Source organism: Mus musculus, chromosome 4 (assembly GCF_000001635.26).
Source record: "Mus musculus strain C57BL/6J chromosome 4, GRCm38.p6 C57BL/6J".
Lineage (NCBI taxonomy): Eukaryota > Metazoa > Chordata > Mammalia > Rodentia > Muridae > Mus > Mus musculus.
Genome location: NC_000070.6, coordinates 104,025,706 through 104,043,867, shown reverse-complemented (window position 1 = coordinate 104,043,867; position 18,162 = coordinate 104,025,706). Strand labels below are relative to the sequence as shown.

At 40.8% G+C, this 18,162-nt stretch overlaps 1 protein-coding gene and 1 long non-coding RNA gene across 11 annotated transcripts in view; one reads left to right on the top strand and one right to left on the bottom strand.

Moving 5' to 3' along the window:
* Positions 1 to 18,162, bottom strand: part of Dab1 (disabled 1) — a 1,125,345-nt gene that overhangs the window by 700,977 nt on the left and 406,206 nt on the right. The gene's annotated exons all lie outside the window — the stretch shown is intronic.
* Gm36661 overlaps positions 16,679 to 18,162 on the top strand; it is a 36,218-nt gene continuing 34,734 nt past the window's right edge. For both annotated transcript variants that reach the window (XR_003955233.1, XR_001784565.2), the window contains exon 1: positions 16,679 to 16,811. This is a non-coding gene — a long non-coding RNA (predicted gene, 36661). The remainder of the gene's footprint in view (positions 16,812 to 18,162) is intronic.

Sequence of the window (18,162 nt, the reverse complement as noted above, 5' to 3'; positions counted from 1 at the left end):
CACATTGAATGCCTAATGTTGTACTGTTACTCAAAATTGGCTGCTACTGCCTTCTTAATGACAGTGGTAATTGGGTGTATGTAACTAGAAGTCATTACAATAAATAGATTGATTTTAGTTCCAGGCCTGAACATCACTGTCTGCAGTCAGGCTTATAAACAGTGTGGGGATGGAGGGATGGGGGAGTGGGGGTAGGGAATATTCTGGATCGCTGAAGCAAATCATTCAACATGAATGGTTGAGAACAGCCAGTTCCCTTGCTGTAAGCTGGTCTGGGCATCATCTCAATATTGTGACAGCCCCTTCTAGGACTTGAGTTTCTTTTAAGAGCTCTTATGTAACTTCACCGTTCAGCAAGTATTTTTTTTTTTTAAATAGTTGATATGGACACATGTCAAATACTGTGCCAATACAGATACTATCCAAAGCTGATATTAATTGGGGCTTTTTGGGTGCCAAGCTTAAGCACTGTGTTTTGAAGGCTTTGTGATTTTATTTATTTATTTATGTATTTATTTATTGCCTAAATTTATTTGCATGTATCTGTTTGTGTTTATGTCCTTGGAGGACAAAGATTGATGTTGGGTGCCTTTCTCAATTGCTCTCTTCCTTATTTTTGGAGACAATGTCCCTTATAGAGCCTGAGCTTACCTACTGAGGTAAGCTGGCAGGACAGTGAATTCTAGTGATCACATTGATCTTTGATGCCCCAGGGCTGGGATCAGAGATGTATTACCACACCTGGCTTTTCACATAGGTGTAGTAGGGGGTTCAAACTCATATCATGCCAATCAGATGAGAATTTTACCAGGTGAGACATCATGCCAGTACTCCCAATCCTTTTTTCACTTTATATATATATCATATAGCCAGGGCTATATCTATATACCTATAGTACTCATATAGACAGGGTCTCTCTCTCTCTCTCTCTCTCTCTCTCTCTCTATCTATCTATCTATCTATATATATGTTTTGAGACAGGGTGTCACTGTTTACAGTAGATAGTTTTGACACAGGGTCACACTGTATAGCTTTGGCTATATGAGTACTGTAGATTAAATATATATGTGTGTGTATATAATAAAACATATGTATTATATATATATATATATATATATATATATATATATATATATATATATATATATATATATATAATATTATAGGTCTACCTAACTGCCTCCCAAGTGTTGGGACAAAGAGTATGTGCAAACCTATCTAGGTAGCCTTCTTATACTTTTTATTTTGAAACAGGTTCTGCCAAAATTGCTTAGCCTGGCCTTAATCTTAGTCTATAGCTCAAGCTGACCTTGAACATGTGGTCCTCATGCTTTAGCGTATGAGATTACTGGCCTATGCCACAAGGCCTAGCTTAAAAGCTTTATTTTAAATTTGTCCTCAATAACATTTCATAAGTGCTTTCATCATCTCTAAGCATAGAGGTGGAAGCTTATCAAAATTACTTTCTCCAGGGTCAAAAATTAGGTTTCTCAAGGCCATATGGCTAATAAATCACAAAAATCTAACCTGGTTTAAGTTTTCTCTATGTGCTTGCCATTGTTTAACATGGATCACCAAGTCCTCATACTATGAGGCAGGTATCATTACAGCCATACAGATGAGGAGATGGAAGATGAACCTGAACCTGCAATGATGTCAGTGCTGGGGTGCCGGGTGGGAAGCGCCTTCAGCCCAGAATCCCACACTGCTGTGTACCCTTTCCCTCACTGTGGTGTTGTGAGCCTGTGGCAACAAATCCGCTATCCGAACAGTGGGAAGTGACTGGATGCACAGGAAGGAGGTACAGACAAAATATCATTACCATCTCCTCAGCAAGCCCTTCTATATACTTACGTAAGAAATTCTCAAAAACAATAAAAAAAAATCACAAAACATGGACAGATTGCGATAACTAAACTATAACTTTGTTCGCTACTATCATTAAAAAAAAATTATGGTAGGATTTATAGAAGGTCCAGATAATAGAAAAATAAACTATAGTAGCAGGTTGAAAAAAATCAATATTATTTGCATGTGAATTACCTCTGATTGATCCCTAGTTTCAATATAATCCTAATCAACATCCTAATCAACATTTTAAAATTGACCAGCAATATATGATTCATGTGAACACCTAAAGGATGAATATTGCTAAAAATAATTCTTAAAAAATAAAATTAGAGAACTTAGTTTATCTAATTTTAGGAATTGCTATAAAACAATAGTTATCGGGATAATGGGTACTGCTGTGCAGAGAACATGCATCAATAGAACACAGGACAACAGTCCAGCAGATCTGACTATAGACAGTTGATCGATTTTTCTTGCAAGATGTAATGCTAATACAAGTGATTACAAAACAATTAGATACCCACATGGAAAAGGAAAAAAAAGCAGAGCTATAACATTATGCCATATTAATTCAAAATGAAACATAGGCCTAAATAAAAATCTAAAACTATAAAACTAAAAAAAAAAGTACCAGTACTCTTGGGCCAGAGAAAACAGTAATATAGGATATAAAAATCATGAAATCATAAAAGGAAAATCTGATAATATAAAAATTACAAACTTTAGCTTTTCAAGGGAAACTGTTAAGCACAAGAAAAGACAAACCACAAACTGAGAAAAAGATATTTGCAAACATGTATCCGTTAAAAAATATATGTGTGCAGAATGCATAAGACCCTTTAAAACTCAATACCAGGAATACTATTTTTAAATGAGAGAAAGGATTGGTACTGGTTTCATTTCTGCAGCCATGGTAAAATACCCTATGGAAAAGCAACTTGGGAGATGTGGTTTATTTTCATTCACTGTTTTGGGTTACAGTCCATCACTGTGGAGAAATCAAGGTAGGAATTTGAAGCATCTGCTTATATCACAACCACAGCCAAGAGAAGAAAGAAATGAACTGACACACGCTTTCTCATACTCAGTACTCCCTCTATACACACATAGTACAGAAACGCCTGGCCAGGGAATGGTGCTGCCCACAGTGGGCTAGAGTGGGCATTCCAGGTAGTTCAATTGGTCTGGGTCCCCAGACAACTGAGCTGGTCTTTACTTCTTCCAGGTAGCCCAGCTGGTGTGAGCCCCTTTTAAGAAGTTCCATTTGTCTGAGAGTGACTCTCTGACTTTACTGCTTAGATCATGCTCAATGCAGGAGGGGTTGGGGAGAGAAGGGGGTGGCGATTTGAGGAGGCAGTTTAGTGAATCTGCTTGGTTCTAGGGAGCTTCTTAAGCTATTTTGAGTTGTTTACTTTCTCTCTTAAGCCTTGCCTGCAGGTTGGAATGTTTCACCTCTTCTTGAACCATCTGTGCCTTGGCTTTTTTTTTTAAAGATGGAAGGAAGGTATTACCTTCAGTGGCTACACAATAGCTCAGGACGTGGGATTGTACCAGGCTCTTTTATAATCTAGTAACTTGCAAACTGTATTTTACTTGGGCATATTTAAACTGGCAGGCAGTTGATAATCTGGGAGGGGAATTCAGACAAAGAAGTTTCTCAGACAAGTAGGATATGTGTTGTTCAGTACCAAGGAAACACCCCCCAGGTTCCGAATCCGCACTCCACCCCATGCTCTTAGAGAGAACTTGGCACACATTCCCATTTCTCACAGCAGCTCTTTGGGTAGGTATGATGGCTATTTGCACACAGCTCCTCCCCTCCTCCTCTTGCAATTCCTTGCTCTATTTTCACCAGCTACCATTATTTGAGCTCCTACCACTTTACTACACTTGACACATCCATTATGGAAATGCACAAGGATATGACTATTTCATTGGAATGAAGTGAAGAGCGTATGCAGGTATAGATTTTATAATCAGACTGACTGGAGTTCAAATTCTGGGTCTGCCACTTGCCATGTGAACCTGGACAGGTTATTTAACCTCTCTGACCCACAGTTTTCTTATGATAACATCTACCTTCCTGAGTATGATGAGAAATCAATGAGACAGGCTATGTAAAGCACCCAGCCCAGTGCCCAGCAGGCAATTTCTTTCCAGCAGACACTAGCTCCCCACCTCCTGCATATCCACAGGCACGATATCTTTGTGTACACAGGACCGACTCTCCCTCTCCCTCCCTGCTGAATGCCCAGAGAAGCTCAGACATCACCCTGCTAGGAAGGTACCTTTCCAGACACACCAATCAATCACTCGAGGCTTGACTACTCTCTCAATCTCTGTGCACACTCACTTCTTAATCAGCTTCCTCTTGTCAGGATCGGCCTTTATTGCCTCCACATGCCTCTCCCTCTCCTCTGAAAGGGAATTTATGCTCCTTTCCAGCATTCATCTCCCAGCTACTTCTGCTAACAGTGACTGGGGCAAAGACTTAATTTTTTAAAGGAATGTCTACTTTTCCCTGACAGCAAATTATGCTGGGCAGGTCTCTGAGGTTCCGACAACCCTTCCTTTGAGGGATAACTGGATGTGGACTTGGAAAGTGGATTATCCATCTCTGCCTCTGTTCCAGTCTTCCCCACTAGTCTCATTTTGGCATTCCCTTATCAAGTTGCCTTTGTCTGTTACAATTACAGTAATCTCACCAAGCTTTTTCAATAACTTTGAACACTATGTAGGTTCTATTACTTTCAATTACTTTCTTTGATTTCCCTCATTCTTGTCAGATGTATATATTTATTTTTATACCAGACATATTTACTCCTACATTGGTGGAAGCATTAATTTTTTGATAATTCAATATATAATTATATAATGTAGTATATAATACATATGTAATAAATAATATATAATAAGTAATATGTAGTATTATATACTAATATGTTATATTAGTATATAATGTATTATATAATGTATTATGTATATAATGTATATGTAATGTATGATAATATTTGCTCTCATTATCCTTTTTTATCCCTTTCTTCCTATTTAATCCCCCAATGGCTACAATATTAGCGAAATACACCCTCTTCTGGAGCAAAGAAGGAAGGGGTTGGACCTTGTAGGCACCTTGCTACCCATGATCGACTGTTGAAGTGCCCATCTTGTATCCATGGCTGCTGTGAGTTCATGACTGCAAAAGCTCCATTCTATCTGAGTGGCAGCCTTTCATGCTACCCCTCACCACCTTCCAGCTTTTCTTTCTTGCTACTTCCTCTCCCTGATGTCCCTGAACCTTTCAGAGTAAAGTGTGTGTGTGGGGGGGGGGGAGTTGAGGATGTCAGATTATCTCTTTACGATCTTTTCCTACTGAGCAGATTCTCTCCCCCCTTCTCCAAGTCCTTCCTGATCCTCTCTCCTTCCTACCCAGCCATCCTTATGTTCTTTAAAAAAGTTCAAGGAAAGCCCTCCAAATCAATAAAACAAAATAAAAATACCCCCAAACAAACTGTAACCAAATAAAAGCATACATGCAAACAAACAATCCCCCATACCCCCCCTCCCTACACACACAAACCCACCTGTGGCATCCTTTTCATGTTGGCCAACTACTTCTGAACATGAGGCCTCTTCCAAAGTGGTTGATATAACCCAGTATCACTTCATTGAGGAAAACTGATTTTTCTCTTCTAACGGGCATAAATGACAGGTCAGTTGTTAACCTTTAACTTAATGGTTAGGTTTTCATTCATTCCTTTATTCATTCGTTCATTCATTCATTTAAAAAACATAACAAAATAGAATATAATAAGGTAGAACTATTACATCAACATTGGACAAGACAAACCGGCAAAAGGGAAGGAGCCCAGGAGGATGCACAAGATTTGGAGACTCAGTTGTTCACACACTCAGGAGCCTTGTTAAAACACTAAATACTATCTACACAGAGGACCTGGTGCAGACCTGTGCAGGCCCTGTGCCCTGCACATGTTGCTTCAGTTCCCAGGAGTTCATATGGGCTTTGATCATGTTGATTTAGAGGTGTCCTCCATCCCTCTGGCTTTTGCACTTGTTCCTCTTCCTCTTCTTCCTTGGGGTTCCCTGAGCTCTAAGGGAAAAATTTCATGGCAAGACCCCTTTAGGGCTGAGTGTTTCAAAGGCTCTCACTCTCCTAAAGTGAAAGACTCTTAAAACCTTATTTGTTAAGGTTTATTTTGGTGGTGGTTGTTGTTGTTGTTGTTAATTCTGAAACAGGAAAACTAAAATTAGGGTGGCCCATTCTAGTTGCTGAAGAACAAGTAGCTGTTGGTTAATTCCATCCAAAGAGACATCAGCTCTCCCTCCTCAACTAAAACAAGGCCTTCTCTCTTGGCTTCCCTGAACACTCCAGGCCACAGCAGAAACTATTCTCTGCTCCCACAAACCTCACTTATTCCTTTGCTATGATTCTTCTCATCTCATGCTGAAATTTTCTTTTATGGATTTGCCTCCTCCTACAAATCAATTCTTGTCTAGACAGCCAGGTTAGCTTGGTCCCTTTTCACTTGCGTACCTTCAGTGCTCAGCACAGTGCCCTACACATAGCAGGTGTTCAATATGCCTTTGTTTGTTTGTTCATTTATTTATCAAATATAGGATCTTATTTTATATGGTTTTGAACTCAAGAGCCTCTTCCCTCAACCTCTTGAATACTGGGATAACAGAAATGTGCCACCACACTAGACTTTCAATAAGTATTTCTCAGCAGTTCATTTTTTTAAAAATCTGCTGGTAAATTAATTAAGGAATTTAAATATTCAAACAGAACATCTCTGGTAGAATGCTGATACATAGACAGAGTGTATCACTTCAAATTCAGAGGAAAAAAATAAATGAAAAGCATCTTCCCACAAGGGCTCTTGAAGTACCCAAGTAGGTGGAGAACATTCTCCGTGACCTTGGAAAACGTTCCTTTGACTTGAGTACCTGAAATAAGAGACCAGAAATGGGGGCTGCCCCAAGTGAACGGCTGGGGATAGATGAGATTATTTCTTCAAAATGCACTGAACCCCTCAGGGGAACTACCATAAGAATGGTGATCCTGAAGACATTGGTCCAGGGGTGTACACAGAGGAAACAGGTTATGGAATGGATGTGAATGAACTATGGATGGCCAAACCCGTAGTTACCACAAGCCATGACTTGCTCCACTCTCACCCTTCTGCTGGCACTTGGAAAGGTCAAGGGAGTCCTGGTTCAATGCTCCTTAGCTAATATCAGTTGAGGTAACCAAGAGGGAGGGCATCCAAACCAATAATCCTGGAAGCATGGTGGGGCCCACTGAATCCCAGCGTAACTGGAACAAGATTTCTTTGACTCTAAACCACAGCTTCATTCTTCTATAAAATGAGCATAGAAATAATAAAAGAAGAAAGAAGGAAAGAAAAATCACAATCATCTAAGTGTTATGAGAATTGATTGAGATAATAGTTGCTACTTGGCTTTTAGGAAAGATGCTCAAGCAAATATCATGATCAACTCTCCATTTTCAAATCCACATTGTTTACCCAGATTTTAACATGCAGCTTGGGGTCCTGAGTAGCTTGGCATCCCTTACAGCATTAAGACAAAGCTTAAATTTGGGGTGCCAGACCTGGATCCTCCAATGTTTTTTTTTGTGGTTATGAGTGTCCTTTAACCATAAATCCTATCACTGGTCAAGAAGAACCTCATGACTGGGTTCAAAGTGCAGACATGGTTCTACAGACTGGCTGAGTCCTAAGTCCTCTCACTATAGTTCCAGGCTGCTGACTATGTTTGTCATACTCCATTTTTTGTTAAAGTCAGTAGAAAAATAAAAGTCATTAGACAGAGATCCTCACTGTAGCAGAACAAAGAAGTCCTAAGCTGGTGTTGGGACATGAGGCCCAGCACATGTTTCCTTCCTCTCTATACATCTCAGTATGCTGTACATTTGATGTCTTCTGGTAGCCCATTGCATTCAGATGTTTCTGCTAGGGAACATGCTCTGCCTTCTTCTTCTTGACACCATTTTCATCAGATGAACATATTATTTACTCCATAAGCTTTCTCTTTAATGTTTTTCTGGATCCTGCTGGGACCTTCAGGTTCTATACCTCCTCTGTAACTATGACTACGCCTGCTGTTGAATGCTATGCTGGCTGATCATTCTAGTTGCTGTGTGTTTCACTTCTCAAGGCCACCTTAGATTTGAAACCTTAAAGAACAGTGACCAGAGAGACCTGGCTTTAGTTATCTCTATATCCCCAACACACACTACAATGTCTGACTCCTTATACATTTTCAAAACTCTTTCCTGCTTTAAGAAACAAGATTAACTTCTGTAGTACATTTCTTAGCCTGACCATGTTTCTGCCTAGAAAAATTCACAGCTATAGACATATGAACTATGGAAAGCAGTTCCAGCAGGAACTACAGTCACTTGCCTAATAGTAGTCCTCACGGGAAAGGTAGACTGTTTTCTAGAGCATGGATTACAGTGTGTAACCATCCATCCATCCAGTCATCCGAGTCAACCTTAATGGTCAGCGAATGACCCATGTCATAGTCCCAACTCTCTCCCATCCATCAGAGTTATTGATTAGGGTAGCAGTGTTAACGTGTGCTTCAAAGAACAGAAATAATGCGGAATATCATGGAAAAGAATTTGCTGTGGTTAACAGGGAAATGTGCCATATTCTATTTAAGGAGTTATAGACGTCATTTACCCTATCAAATTGTCTGAAAAAAAATCTATTTACTATGCTTAGACTGGTGGTTCCAAACTTATTTGAGCACTAGAATTCCTTTTCTTTGTTAAAACTATTTTCATGGCAGGGAATTAGTGTTCCAGAAACAAACTTTGAGAAATTATAGATACAGGAATTCCCCTGGATCATAGCAGATTTATCTTTGAAATCAGATTTCTAGACAAGGGAACACACAAATGTTGTTGGTATATAAAATGCTTTTAAAACTATAAAGCATATATATATATATATATATATATATATATATATATATTAAATTATACATATGTATATATATATATATATATGGTTGTGATTAAATTTAACTCACTATAGAATTAATGTGTGTAGATAAAGCGTAATCTATTTATTTTCTACTCTAATCTGGGCTCTGTCTCAAACTCTCATATAATGGATGGCAATTTCTAGGCAAACTAAATGTACTATTCAGCATCAGCTCATTCCAATTCTATAATTTAGGCCCTTTATAATGGTGCCCAATGTCTCTGATTTAAAACAAAAAAACAAAACAATATTCAATTTCCTGGGTGGTTTCTCCCCTTCCCTACTCCTCCCTGAACAAATGGCTCAGTTGTACTCTGGGCTGTGGTGGCTGAGAAGGAGCCGAGGTACAGCAGCCTCCTTTTTCTTTAAACTCTGGGCCATGACCCTGAACTACTTAGCTTTTCTGCCCCCCTCCATGTGGGTGGCAGGAGTCTAGTCTGGTGTGCTCCTGAGCTTGGTCTGAACATTGCTGTCCTGTACTTTGGTCCCTGACTGCAGGCCCACATCAAGATGAGTCTGACACTCATCACTCACCCCTCCTCCACTCTGTTGTGGGGGGGTCCCACTGTCGGATTTCTAGTTTCCACATCTTTACTGCTTCACCACTGAACCTGTAAATCCTTTGCAGGTTCAGATGTGGTCTAAATGTTCAAGACAATGGATAGGAATAAGAACAAGTTTGTTGCAGTGGTGGAACTGTTTAGCTTGTGAGTGCTGCCTTGACTTGGAGAGTTCTATAACAATGCATCTCCCCAGCTTGTTGTTTTTTCTTTTCCTTCCAAACAACCATCAGAGTGAGAAAGAGGCTTTTCCGTATGACCTATGCATTTGAATGGTGGAACATTTGCCTTGTGTATATAAGGCTCTGTGTCCCAATCTGTAAGTAAGTTAACAAGCCAGTTAACCAACAAACCAACTAACCAAGTTATGAGTTGCCTGGTTTGACTTAGATCCTTTCCCTAATGGGCAGCTGACTCGGTGGTTCTCCTAATTTGGGCCAGGGAAAAGGGCCCTTTCGGGTCAAACTCAGTGGTTAAGCATGCGATCTATGCAACTGGAGATTTCTGTCTACAGTTTGATTGACAAGCTTCCTGCCCTGCCATATAATTCTACTTCACAAATTAAGAAATATTAATATTTTCCCCTTTTGACTTCACATTTTTTTCTCAGCACATTTGATCTAATTGTGACTTAATGGATATTCTCAGTGCCTTGAGACAACACTACTCTAACCAGAAACCTCAAAGTATTATTTTTTTCAGTCAACACAAGAGCAAATAGGATAAAGCTTATAAAAACCAGAATGTGGTAACAGTGGGAGCTGCTGATTCCACAGGGATGCTCGGTTTTATGGGCATAAAGAAGTGAGAGTTAACAAAGTCTGGAAAGAACACAGAACAGGGTGCCTGGTTGGGTCAACAATATGTAATAATTCCTGTAGCTTCTGACAATTAATTAACCCCACTGGCACTTCTATATCTCACAAGTGTTTGAAACAAACATATCTACCACAGTATCCCATAAGATTCCCATAAAGATAGAATGTGATTTAATTATATAAAAACTGTAATGAGTCACACAAATATTAGTATCGCTTTCTAGCTTGCTCTCACCAGGAGACTATGATAATTACACCTATGCACTATCATGTGCTTTGAGTGCTATAAAAATGTAGGAAGATTTACACGGACCGGGTCATCAAACCCTTGCATCACATGTTGAGAGAAACACTGGTATTATTTTCCTCATTTTTGAAGATGAGGAAACCCAGGTATAGGCAGGCTAAATCATTGGTTTTAAGATACCCAGAAATGAGTGACAGAGTCAATGTTCAAATGTAAATGATTAGCCTTCAGAGTTCAACCCTTTACCACAATGTCAGAGTGGTCACCCCCAAACCTCCTACAAAGAAGGAAAGGGCTGAGAATGTCCGGAAACTCACAACCAAGGACACAAAGCAGAGTCCAACCACCTTGCTCAAAATTATCCAGCAAGTTAAGCATAAGTAAGCCTGGAATGAAGGTCTTGAGTGACTTCTGGGATAAGGGCAGTTCTCCACTGTGTCCTGACAAGGGCCCGGATGCCCAAAACAGATAGCTAGAGGCATTTTGTCCTCTAAACTCATCCTACCCTGGAAGTATCAAAAGCCTTGAGATCCTAAGAAGGGACATAAAAGGGCTTCACCTCTACCACCAACATCCCAATTCAGATCCAATTTGTCTTGTGAAAGGAAGTTGGCCACTTGTGTCAGGGTATATTACCTTCATCCGTTCTCACCTCCATCTGCAGGAAAATGAGACGACTAATTCATTTTAGCAGCTTCTCCCTTTCTGCCTAAAATGGATCCCCTGGTGACGATGATGCAGGGAGATAGACAGTGTTTCCAGGCACCAAGTCCTTCACTACGGATTAACACACAGAGAGCATTGCTTCCCTCCTCTTTGACTCATCCTCAAACCTGCCTATGGGAGTAGGGAAACTATGCCTTGGTTTTGAAGCTGGGAATAAAGTACCTTATTTCCCCCTGATATATCTGGGCTTGACAGAAAGGAGAAATTCATCTTGGGGAAGGGTATTATGCACTCTGTCTGCATTTATGCAGATAATGGAATATTTATTTCCATCAATTGAAGGAGCTCCTCTCAGAAGGTCACCAGCTGCCATGCACAAAAATACTCCAGAGGGTGAACGGCTGCTTCCACATGACTTAAATTCAAGCCCTGGCTCTACTGCATACTTGCCGTGTGACCTTGGGCCAGTTATATAATCTCTCTGTGAATAAGTGTCCTTGGCTGGAACATGGAGACATAGTTTCACTATATAGTCCTCATGAGTATGGAATAGAACAGATGAGTGGAGGAAGCTTTTGGTACAGTGAGCATCTTGGGGAGGGTAGCAGTGATGTCCTCATCCGCTCATCCCCTCTGTCCCTGTGCTGTTCAGTGATGCTCAGTGCTGCAGACTCTAGCCATACTAGGGCCTGCTGCCCTTACCCCCACTATTTCACTCACTGGCAATCAATTATACCACACACTCTTGCAAGGAAGGGAACATTTTGGGAGTGTGACATAAGACCCAAGGAGATCCTGTTGAAATTGCTGAGGCTCTGAACTCAAACTGTTCTCATGGTCAGACTGATGATGTCTGATTGTGGATAACTCAGTGAGTGGAGGTTTCTGGAAAAGAAACAAACAAGACTCCGGGCTTCTTTTAGGACATTTAAGTGGCCACAGAATAGAGGAGAGATTACATGCCTGCCAAGGAAATCTCACAGACCAGCTCAGCTCACCATCTATACCACAGCTAAGAATGAGCCTTAAAGCCTTGAATAATTTTTTTAAAAATCAAAACCAAAACTGGGTATGGTGAGTCACATCTATAACTTCAGCTGCTTAGAATGCTGAAATGGAAGTACTGTAAATTCAAAGCTAGCCAGGGCAACATAGACTCTGAATCACAATTAAAGAAAAAACATATATATGTATATATATGTGTGTATATATATATACATATATATACATTATATATATATATAATTTTTCATGGCCCAGGAAATTGTATAAAACCAACCCTGTATAATTTGTAAATAAAATGTTATTGTCCATAATAATTTATTTATTAGCCATAATTGCTGCTTTGGCCACATTGGCAGATCTGACTAGCTGCATGAAACCAAGTGGCCCCCAAACTAACAATATTTACTCTTTGGTCAGAAAGCACTCTCAGGTTACTGGTTTGGAGAAGCAAACCAAACTTACAGTGAATAAGGACCAGATTATGATGTCAATGTTATCTTGAAAGCTAAAATAATGGCACATTTGCTACCGGCTATAATTTTACCTGGGTCATGGCGTTCCCTATACTAACATCTTGCACACTGGCAAGCTCACAGTGGGACATGAGATCTGTTTGTTTAATCACTGTTTACTGTTTTTTGTGGTCATCATGAAAGGTGGTAAGGAATGGGGTAGAGGGAAGAATTCAAAAGAGGTGTTGGGGACATTTGAGGGGAATGGCAGAATTAGATCTCAAGGAAGTTAGAATTCCAAGGTCTAGGATCCTGGAACCTACAGGAACTCTACAATGCTTACAAGCCAGAGTATCCTTAGCTAAAGCTCAGCTTCACAGGAACTGCTCATGTTAATATTCTGCCATCACTCTTGATCTGGTAATTGTGCCACTTGGGCTCCCAAGCACTAAAATTAAATCTGGGGATTTGTCATACACCTTCCCCATGCGGTGGTAACACAGAAGGTGGGAGCTCCAACCACCAGAATGAATGACTTGGCCAGTTCATTTGTCACCAGAAGGTAATTGGGATTTAAGTTACAGTCTTGGGAAGAAATACATCACATTGCATGATCACTCGCATTAATGGCAACCTGCATCTACTGTTCACCCCAACCCAAACCTCCTTCATCAGGACCAGTGACTGGGCTACAGGGTAATTTGGCTCTTTTCCTGCTGCCTACCTGAAATAGCAGACACCCACTGAGATGAAAGTGATGGGGGATGGTGGCTGGGACTACCCTACCTCTGAGCTGCTGATACCCAGTCGCCATTTATTCATTCATTTATCTAGGCACAGATAAGAATTTACCGAGGACCTGTTCAATGCCAAGCTTGAAATTGGCACTAGGAATCCAAAGGAGAATAAATCACATTTATTTAGCTAACATATGGATTTAAACAGGACCAGGAGATCCCATGCCTAGAATCAGAATTGGATCTTTCATTCCTCCCTCCCCGGGAAACAGTAGCCTCCACTGCCTACTTATTTGCAGCTGCATATGCGGCCATTTCTCTCAGCTAAATTTATTTTAAAAAACCAGCATCACAATGAGCCATAAGCAGTGAAGACAGTAAAGAGAGCCACACTCGCTCCTTCCTTAGGCACAGATCTGCTGGGGGAATACAACTTTATAAAAAACATGGTGCCTGTGCTATTACAGAGGCAAGACGTTAGGAGTCTCCAAGGCCTCCTCTTGTACGTACCATTCTTTTCTCTGCAAGAGGAAAGCTTGTAGAATGTGACTTAACATCACAAGAAGGATGTAACAAACATCTTAAATATTCTTAGAGAAGGAAAGGAGACAAGTATGGGATCAAGTTAACACTTTCCTTGTCTATACTGAAGGCCCTGTGCCAAGCAAAACAAAGCAGCCACAGCATCCAGGGGGAGAAGGTCCTCTTTCTCTTCAGAAAGGAAGTCTAAAGAATATTCTAGTTTATTTCATCATAGTCATAGGCAAAGGCTATTATAATGTCCACTCTTCTGGCTCAGATCAAAATTTAAATCTATATCTCAAAATCACCTTGAGCAAACCAAGAAACTGGATTCCACCTGAAAGCAAGTCTCAGGAGAGAAAGAGTCAAAGACTACACACACACACACACACACACACACACACACACACACACACACACACAGAGAGAGAGAGAGAGAGAGAGAGAGAGAGAGAGAGAGATGCCAAATGTGTCTGTCCAAGCCTAAGGAGGAATGGATAATTCTGAGGACATCCTGTCTCTACTTGAGTTTCATAAAAGGTCAATGGTCAGGCATAAAGAGCACTATTGCTTTATTCATTTCTTGCTGTCATTTTTTTTTCAGGGAAGACAAGAGAGGATGTGTTCCCATGGCTAAAATTTTGACTTCCAGTCTCCTGTCACAATGGGTTATCTGGAGGCAGATGCTGAGGTACAGGGTGAGCTAGAGATCTGAGGAGGAAGTAGGAAGAACCTTAGAGTGAGAGAGCTGAGGTACCTACCAAAGGCTTTGCACCTTGAGGGAACTCTGGGATAAGCAGTGTCCACTTAGGTCATCTATGACAGGCCTCAGTTGCCTGGCTGGTCCAGCCTGTTTCCTCACTTCACCTAGTCACTAGGGAAAGGATTCTTAAAGGAGCATGACCCAACATGGTATGGCTTTTCACTGAGGTGGGTCATGGAGGTTCCTCAACAACAAACTTGAAGCTGATTGTGTAAGTGAGCAATTCAGGGACAGACAGTGGTAGAGAAGGTGGCATTTCTCTTTAAACTTCAGTGGATCACATCCATAATCCCCAGGGGCAAAGGACCGTGACTGCTGCCTGCTGCCTTGGGGAGCTGTGAGGAGGAAAGGGGGCTATCTGACTGGAACTTTGTCCTTTGGGCAAATGAATTTAGTACTTCTCAGCCAAAGGTTGGGAGAGAGAGAGGGAGAAAAGGAAGTGGAGAGGGAGAGGGAGAGGGAGAGGGAGAGGGAGAGGGAGAGGGAGAGGGAGAGGGAGAGGGAGAGGGAGAGGGAGAGGGAGAGCAAGCGAGCGAGCTAAGGTCATACCCTCCTGTTCACTCTTCCCTCTCTGTTTTCCTGCTGGTATCTGCCTCAGTGGAACATAGATATGTTCCAGCCAGGGAGGAAGCAACTTGAGGTGGCATAGTCTTCCTGGTGGGAAGCCAAAGGGAAGAGCACACTGCAGATCTATAGGGGAATCAGCAAATTCCAAGCACTCTTTAATGCCAAATGCAGGGCAGAGCCCAAGCTACTGCTGGGTGGTCTGGAAAGGGCAAGAGCATAAAAAGTACAATCCAGTGCAAATTAAGGGCCCACAGTTAAATTCTGTGATACCTCTAGTGCCAGATTAGTGTATTGGACTTGATCCCTACAGTTTGGCCAGAATTTGGAAAGGTCGCCTGGGAGAAAATCTCTCGATAGAAGTTGATCTGTTGGCATCTTCATTAATTTTTATACCCATATGCCAGAGACCACCTTGCTTCTTCCTCTAGCTCAGCATTTCCAAACCATGCATTTCAGACAATGAATTCCAAGTTAATTGACACAATATACTCTTTTTCAAAAAGAATATATAGTATCAAACTGTATTTGTAGTTACTGTTGACCATGCTGCCAGATAACCAGAGTTCAGAGACGTGAAACTTCCCTGTTTTACTTGTGTTCACAATAAATGAGTTGGAATATAAGATATATTTATGTGCATTTCAATAAAGTTTCTAAAGTCACTGTTCTAATAAGTATGGGGTCATTGGAAGTGTTCTTAAAAATGTGTATGATTGATCTCCCCTCCCCATCTCTGCAATGTATCAGGACTGGAGTGCAGTGCAGGGGTACAGATGAGAGATAGCCTTACAGTCAAGGTTGGGAGGGGGAAAAAGACAATATAAAATGTTTTCTTATCATCATAGCTTCTTGTGCAAAAGATGATCAAAAACTGACTGATTTGGCTATTTGGCTTTTCATACTTTAGTCACTGTCATAACCCCCTCAAACAGGGGGTCTGAAGATCTTATTCAGTTCAGCAACTGACCTAACAGTTCGGATCTGGACCAAGGGAGAGTTTAGGGCAAGGGAAATGTTGTACTTGGACTGGCTATGGGTTTAGCGTTGCCAGAACTTTGACTCACCACCATTTACAAATGTATACATTCCTTTTCCTAACCAGCTATGTATGAGTCTATATTATAACCTCTGTCTCCTAAGTTGCTTGTGGGTGGCTGGCTCTACTGCTGGCTCTACCACTGTAACTCTGTGAAGAGCCCAGCAGCCTTTGGTGCATAGGTTAGAAGCACATGCATTTAATTGCCTTGGATGATTAAGAGTTAACACTGCTGACCTACCCAGAGGGAAATTGAAAGGAATATCCAATTAGAGGCAACCAGCCTCTTTGAAAATATCCTGTGTGCCAGTAGTGCTTAATAATAATCATGATAATCATAACATTTCTAAACACATGTATTTATATATTTTAAAACTGTAAGCCATTTCTCACCCTGGAAACTTTATTTGCCAGAAAGAAGATTCTTGCAATTATTCAAATTGGAGATTTGTATTTTTTGTTGGTGGTGGTCCCCATGGCCTCTCTGGTGGAGGAAGGACAGAGAAAGCCATCCCAGAGGGGAACAGAATCAATCCAAGCTGCTCATTAAAAGGTAAACCGTCAATAATCTCTGTCAGGCCTTTTTATCTTGGGCTGTAGTCCATGATGCTCCCTGAGGCGGCATGTGGAATTGAGATTTAGAATGGTTTGTGCACCCCCATTGGTGGGAGTTTTAACCCTCTGCTTGCTGCTCTGGGTTTCTTGGAAATGAACTGTGGATGGGTTAGGAATATGAAGCTGCTGCATGTATGTACCTTCAGGAAGTAGGTTCATTTTTGAGGAAGCAAGAAGATAACTCAAGGTATTTGGAAATGAAACCCAGTCATTCAGAGAAAACAGGAAAAGCCATACATCATCAATGTAGAGAACAGCGGCCAGGTTTTCTTTATTAAGAGTCTTTCATCTGACTTGGACTGGTTATGCATGCCTGTCCTTGGCTATTGCCATCTTTCCTACTGTGATGCCTGAAGAGAAAGAATATTATCTTACTCTGCATAAAAAGTGCAGAGAAGGTAACTTGCTTCTTAAAAACACTTCTGTGCTGCATATCTTCAAATATTCATGTACTAATGACATTCAAATTTATACCTGCCGTCTTGACTGTTTCTGGAAACACACATTTGCATATCCCGCTATGCCCATGGTGTCTCTAGTTAGATACCTACAGGCATCTCAGATTTAACATATCCACTGCTGAGTTCTAGATGTACTTGGAGTTCATGACAACACCATCTTTCTGTTGATCATCTCCCATTAGCTAATCCTTTCATCTAGAAGTGTATCCCCTGTTGATGTTCCTTGGTTTAACCACAGAGTCTGTCCTCCAAGAAACTGAGTTACCTCCTAACTGTGGGCCTGTGCTTTCATTCTATTCCTAACAAAGCAGCTAACATATTGTAAGAAAACCAGTAATACAAATGTTCCTTTGGCCCAGTGCTTCAATGGTTTCCCATTATACAGAAGAAACTTTTTTCCTATTGCCAAAGATCCTACCTGATCTGGAACCAGTTGTATGTGAAATCTTTTCTCTAAGGATTTCCTCCTTTATTCATTCACATGGTCCATGTTCTGCCCCATTGTCTGAACTACTTATGAGTTAGGGCATGCTATTTCAAAAAGACATAATGTGTAGGCCTAACCTCCCCCTCTCCAACCCTCACACTGAGGTCAATACCTAAGAATGTGACCCTATTTGGAAAAATAGCCGTTTAAGAAGTAACTGAGAAATAACTGCACAAATGAAGTGCTTTTCCAATGGCTTGTGTTCTGATGAAAAGGATGTATAAGGGCATGGCATCCTTGGCATAAGGAATAAATCATGTCAAAGTGAAGGCAGAGGTTGGAAGGGTGTATCCATAAGCTGAGGAATGCTATTAACCTTAAAGGATCAGGAAGGCCAATCT